This window comes from Zootoca vivipara, chromosome 16, assembly GCF_963506605.1.
Source record: "Zootoca vivipara chromosome 16, rZooViv1.1, whole genome shotgun sequence".
Lineage (NCBI taxonomy): Eukaryota > Metazoa > Chordata > Lepidosauria > Squamata > Lacertidae > Zootoca > Zootoca vivipara.
In genome coordinates, this window is record NC_083291.1 from 32,406,667 (window position 1) to 32,413,085 (window position 6,419).

The window sequence follows — 6,419 nt, forward strand, 5'->3', positions numbered from 1 at the left end:
CCCCCCCCCCTGGAAGCCGTTGATCCCCACCTTTTGTTCAAATTTCCCTCGTTTACATCCCCTCCCACACACGTGCCACGACGCAGGAATGTGATCCGCATGGGGGCGGGAATGAGCTTACATTATTACAAAAAACAGTAATAATTGAATGCAGTGACAATAATTTATGATAATAAAGAGTGGACACATAGTCCTACAGACACAACCGGCCCTTTGAGGGTGACCAAACTGCTGATGCGGCCCCCGATGAATTTGAGTTTGACACCCCTGAACTAAAGCAAACTTTCCCATTGAAAGTAATGGAAAGTGAATTAATCCGTTCCAGATGGGTCTGCGGCGTTCGTAAACTGAGGTGTTCATAAACTGAGGTTCCACTGTAATGCCTCTCAATTATGAGGCTATAATTTGGGCAGACGTCTTATTTTTAAAGTCCTTTGGCTCTGGTGTAATAGAGAATGAAAATTTTATTTTCCTTTGTAAAATGTGTATCTCGCTTGATTGTGGAAAACCTCAAACCTACATTCTTGCTTTCTGATTTGCGATGTAGGCTGAATTGTGTTTTGATCTGTACAGGCCTGCTATCGTGTATGCAGGGCTATCAGGTGTACAGTTTTAGTGCAGGGGAGATTTAAACTATATGCAGTAACGGGACCTTAAATCAGGGGTCCCGTCCCCAACTATGATGGGCCTGAGGACCACATGAGGATGAGCCAATGAGTTGGGGGCCACATATGCACGCACGCACGCACGCACACACACACACACACACACACATATAATCCCCTCCCAGCACTTGTTTTATGAACACACACACACACTCAAACTTCAGCATAGTTCAGCATGCTTACCAGCTAGATGGGGAGAAGACATATGTGCCATCAAATTGTTAAATTCGTAGTTGTGTAGCGGAAAGGGAGGCCAGTTATGGGTGGGGTTCCTTTGCTGTGCTATTGTATTGTGAGTGGAACAGTGTTTGTATAAGGTACGTTTACATTGCAATGTAGTCGAAGCAAAATTCCAAGTCTTGTTTGGTACTTGGCCAATAAATGATTCCTTATTCCTTATGAGATTGCTAAGATCTCTTCTCGCGCTTCTCTGCAGCCCAGTTGTTTGGCGCTGGACAGAGCTGAGCAGTACACCACTCGACACTGCTCCTCTTTGGCGGACACTCGTAGTCGAGTAAGATTGTCTTCCATAAACACAGTTTTAACAGTGAGTCCGTAACTGACTGTGGAAGCCGTTTCTGGATCCACACGTCCTTCCACAGTGGGGACATAGGTTTCCAGGCAGGAGTTGGTGTGGATTTGCCAAACGGTGTGGATTTGCCAAATGTTCCTCCCCCTTAGGACATTTCTCCGTCTCCTGAGTTTGAGCGTCTTCAAAGCCCGTGACACCTTTGGTAAAGGCTGTTCTCCAATTGGAGCGCTTGCTGCCCAATCAGCTGGGCAGTGGGGAGGGGCAAGATGGAATCTCAGCAAATCCCTTCTTTGCCTTCTTCCCAGTCCCCAGCTGATCGGTGTACACAACTGCACTACTCTCAGATGTGCGGCAGGCTGAGGGGAGCAGGATGATGATGGGGAAGACGGAAGGTACAAACGGACAATCATCGCCATGTGCCTTCCTCCCAACAGCCCAGGGATGCTGTCAGGAGTCCCAGTTTCCGACTTGATAACACACCGAGCGTGGTTAATTAAAAAGGAAGATTTATTGCAAAAACATGCTGCCATTCTCATTAATCATGATGACCCTTCTGAAAATGCTGTCTTTTCCTATCTTAGAGTCCTCCCATTCATAGAGACCTCAGAGAGAGGGGGTCAGCTCCCTTCCCTTCCCCATTCTCTGAGAGGCTGTCTCTTAACTCTTTCCCACCTGTGTGTGCTTTTGGTGAGCTTTGACTGTGTTCTAGCTGGCTCCCCACCATTTCCTTATCAGCCTGCATTCCAGGGGGCGGGGCACTACCCACTGCTTATCCTGGATGGCAGTTAACCCTCTCTGTTCCTGGCTGCTTCCTTCAATTGGCAGCAACCCTTCCCTGTTGGCTGGCTGCAAACCTTCCCTGGGGGTTGGCTCATTCATGACAGATACACGAGTGCCACTGCAAAGTTCCTGTGATTTCAGGGAGGGAAGGGAGCTATGCAATCCATTTGAGGCTGGCTGCACATGCCCTTTGGGCAGAGCATTTTCTGTGGACTTTTTTCTCCTCTATGCCTGCCAGCCTCTGCTCCCAGGCCCTCCCCAGATTGCCAAAATGTATTTCATTTACATAGTTTGTAATCCCATCACCAAATTTAATAAATTGAGGTTGTTGCAGGCGATATCTGTTGAAAGCACAGGAAGTAGTTATTTAAGGGTGTCAGCTTGTTAAAGTACGCTTAGCTGATTAACCAGCTGTCAATTAAAGGGTAGCATAAAATTTAATAAATAATAACTTTCATATGAGCAGAACTTCAACATACTTTGTTGAAATATTTATTTAGTGAAGGTTCCTGCTCATTGATCGGAGGGAAGCTAATCTGTATGTATTATATGACTTCACTGTTCCACATAACAAAGTAAAAAATAAAAAAGTGTTTTTATTACAGTGTAATAAATAATAACCCTAATGATCACAATACCTGAGGTCTCCAGAACTTCCCTGATGTGTTGAGGTATCAGATATCTAGTTCTACCTTGTGTGAGTAAAATTAATGTTGATGGAGGGGATGTAACATACAAGTCTGGCTTTCGTTCTTGGGCAAAAAGCTCTATTTGGGTTGGCAAAATGGTGGAGAGAACCAGGAGGTACCAATCGGAGAGGAATAACCACCACATCCATCAGAGTACAAATGGCTTTTGTGAATGTGGTGGCCTCCTCCACACTGTAGGGCAGCGGCAGGCGCAGGCTGTAGGTGGCGGGGCACCACTGCAGCTCCTGCCTGCGGACCTTGAGCTGAGCCTGGTTGGCCGAGCTGAGGCAGGGCAGTTTCACCATCACCACCAGCTCGCGAGCTGGTGTGCAGGGAAAGGGCAGGCCGCCGGCAAAGCCACGCAGCTCCCCCACTCGCTGGGGCGCCACTGAGAGGCGCCCCTGAGAGGTGGGCACCCTGGTGCAACGCACCAGTAGCCCCTAAGGTGTCACGGTCCGGTCGGCGGGCGGTTGAAGCCCTGGCTGAGGATGTCAGGACCAGAGGCAAGATGGTGGTGTAGAAGCAGGAACAGGTGTGGGGCTGTGGGTCCAGCAGCAGGTAGTCGCAGGGTCAAGGAGCAAGGCAGAGGCGAAGGTCTGGGAGTCAAGGAGCAAGGCGTCGGCAAGGCAAAGGTCCAAGGGTCGAGGAGCAAGGCGTCAGCAAGGCGAAGGTCCAAGGGTCGAGGAGCAAGGTGTCAGCAAGGCAGAGGTCCAAGGGTCGAGGATCAAGGCTTCGGCAAGGCAAGGGTCCAAGGAGCAAGAGGCCAGAGGCAACCAGGCAGGGGTAGCGTTGCTGTGGCAAAGAGCTGCAGGGAAATGCTGAGCTTTTATCCCTTCCAGCTCCTGCCACCAGGTGCAGTGAGGTATCAAGTGGCCTCACCTGAGTGGCCACTCCTTGCTTCTCCAGCACAAGCTGAGGCCTCACCTGAGTGGCCACTCCTTGCTTCTCCAGCACAAGCTGAGGCCTCACCTGAGTGGCCACTCCTTGCTTCTCCAGCACAAGCTGAGGCCTCACCTGAGTGGCCACTCCTTGCTTTCTCCAGCACAAGCTGAGGCAGGCCCCAGTCCTGCAAAGCACTACAGGCCCCAGAGCCTGACTCCTGCCCATACTCCTGACAATAGGAAAGTCGGAGCTGGCCCTAGGGATGATCGCAAAGTGGTTTTCGCTGAGTTCAGTCTGGGAGAATATGATTTGTCTGACAAAAACACCATGAATGCATTTGCAGAACAGCTGTGTTTCCACTGAGCAAATAAAGCTTTGCTCCTGTGCAGCCCAAGCTTTTATGATGCATATTTAATGAAAAGACAAACGCCTATAGTAAAAAACCAAACAAAAAGGTGCACTTCCTGTTCAGCAACAGAGATGGCTGATGTCATCGGACCTGATATTTGGTTAGTATGAAACAAAGCACCTAGACAGGGCAGTCTCAAGCAGGTCGGGTGCCCTGGTGCTGAGGGGCGGAGATCGCTCCGGTGCCCCCGCCCTCGCAGGGCGCAGCATGGCTTCCACGCGGCTTCCTACCAGCCCGGCGCCCTGACACCCCGCGCCACCAGGACTCTACCTAGAGCCGGCCCTGCACCTAGAAGAGCCTCATTGGCAGCTGTTCAGTTTAATATATTAATTGTATTCATTTAGGTTATATTTTTAGCCTGATGTTCAATCGTATTGATTTCCAAAGCAGAACACAATTAAATTACTATAATAATACAAATGTAATCGGTGTTTATTTTTTCTTTTAAAAAATGTTTAGGGGTACTCTCATTTTCCTGCTCATATTGAAATACTGCCCCTCAATGAGGACTAACTTAGATTCACAAAATGTTTAGGGGTATGCGTACCCCTGCATCCCCCCAGAAAAAAAAGCACTGAATGTAAAAATAAAACAATGCAACAGCAGAAGGCCAAGATAAAATCAAAAGACATTAAAAAATGGATCTTTGGTTAATGTTTCCACCTGCAGGGAACAGCCCCCTGCTGAAAAGGTTTGCTGACCCCTGCATCTTTGGGTCCAGTAGGGGCAGGAGTTTAAACCACTTTTTCCATGTCCAGGAAATTGCCTGGCAGAAATTGCCTAGCAGAGGAGCCATCAAGAAGAACGGGGGGGGGGGGAGTTTTAGTTTTGCAAGATGGAGAAAGTGGTTGGAACACCATGTGGGCTGGCTGAGATAGGCTGTAACGAAGACACAGACGGAGCATGACTGATTTCTCTGTTGGCAGACCCAAGCCTGCTGCACTTATGCAAGAAGCAAAGGACCCTCAGGGTGCAATGTTGGGATTCTCCGTCTAGGCTCAAGTTGTATATATAGCTAAATAAACCATCTATCATAAAGTCACCGCAGAATCTGTTGTGCCTCATTTCCAAAGGAAGCAAGAACCCTTGGGTAAGCGCCTGGACCCCTAGAATCTTGCACTGCTCGGAGATCGGGCTGGTGTGTAACAATACGTTAATGTATGTCTGTGGTCTTGTCCTGAGTCATCTAATTTACAGTGTTGAGGCAGGGCAACAACTGCAAGGTACTACCACTTGGCAATATCTAGGAGGCTTCCATTGACAGGTAGAGTGCTTTCTCCGATCACATATGTTTTACAGACTTTGGTTTTGTGCCCGCTGCTGCAAATGCCTTTATTGTTGCTATTATTAGTTGATTGGTTATTAATTATGCTATATCTTTAGCTTTAAAGTTTAATGAGCTATTGTTCATATCTGTAGCGCATTTTTTAAAGGATGTTTTAATGTAGAAAAGTGGCTGGTCAATTATTCAGTCAATAAATATAAAGCGTCCTTTAGTCAACCCAACCAGCCTGTGTGTCTCCAGATCTTACACAACCACTTTGTTAATGTGGAGTTATGAACACCAGCTGCCTTAGGAGTGATTTGGGGCAGCGTGTTGTTCTTGGCATGGCGAGAACTTCAGTACATTTCTAGATCAAGGTCATCTGACACAGCCGGGTGTTTTTTTTTAAAGGGTTTCCAAAACATGATATGTGGCCTCGATGCACACTGTAGAATTCACATAACATAAATGAGAAAGTCACCCTGTATTTCACTCATTTCAGCTCTTGATTAACAAAAATACAATTATTACTGAAGATGATTAACTCTAAAAATCCATGTTTGGCACAAAGATATTTGAATGTGCGCAGGTGGAACAACATCCCCTATTTTCAAAGCTCCTCAGCCCCTGTTTGGAAATTGCATGGAAGAGGAGCAAGCACTCAGCCCGGCTTCTCCACTGAGCCCTTTAAGTGATGTGTGGTTTGGGCCCTCCACTCAAAACAAATGGGGGAGGGGACTGCATAAATTAAGCAAATCCTTCACAATGCCTGATTGGGCCAGATGGGGTTTTTGACCTGCCACTTAAGGTCCAATGACAGGGATGGCAAACTTGTGACCTTCCAGATGTTGTTAGATTGCAACTCCCATGAGTCCTGGTCAGCATGGTCAATGGTTAGGGATTATGCAAGTTGTAGAAACATCTGGTGAGCTGCAGATTCCCCATCCCTGCCCTACAAATATTGTAAGGATCCATCGTCAGTTATTCAAAGGAAAGGTTTCCAGAAGAAGCTGGACAACATGGATATCTTGCAAGAAGTCAGTAAATAAAGTCAAACGGTGCTCATTAGATCAGCTTCATCTGAAGGTGAAGGCATGTACTCGGTGTAGACCCTGCTTTGGGATGTAATGATCCAGATGTTTTGGACTACAATTCCCATCTTCCCCGACCACTGGTCCTGTTAGCTAGGGATCATGGG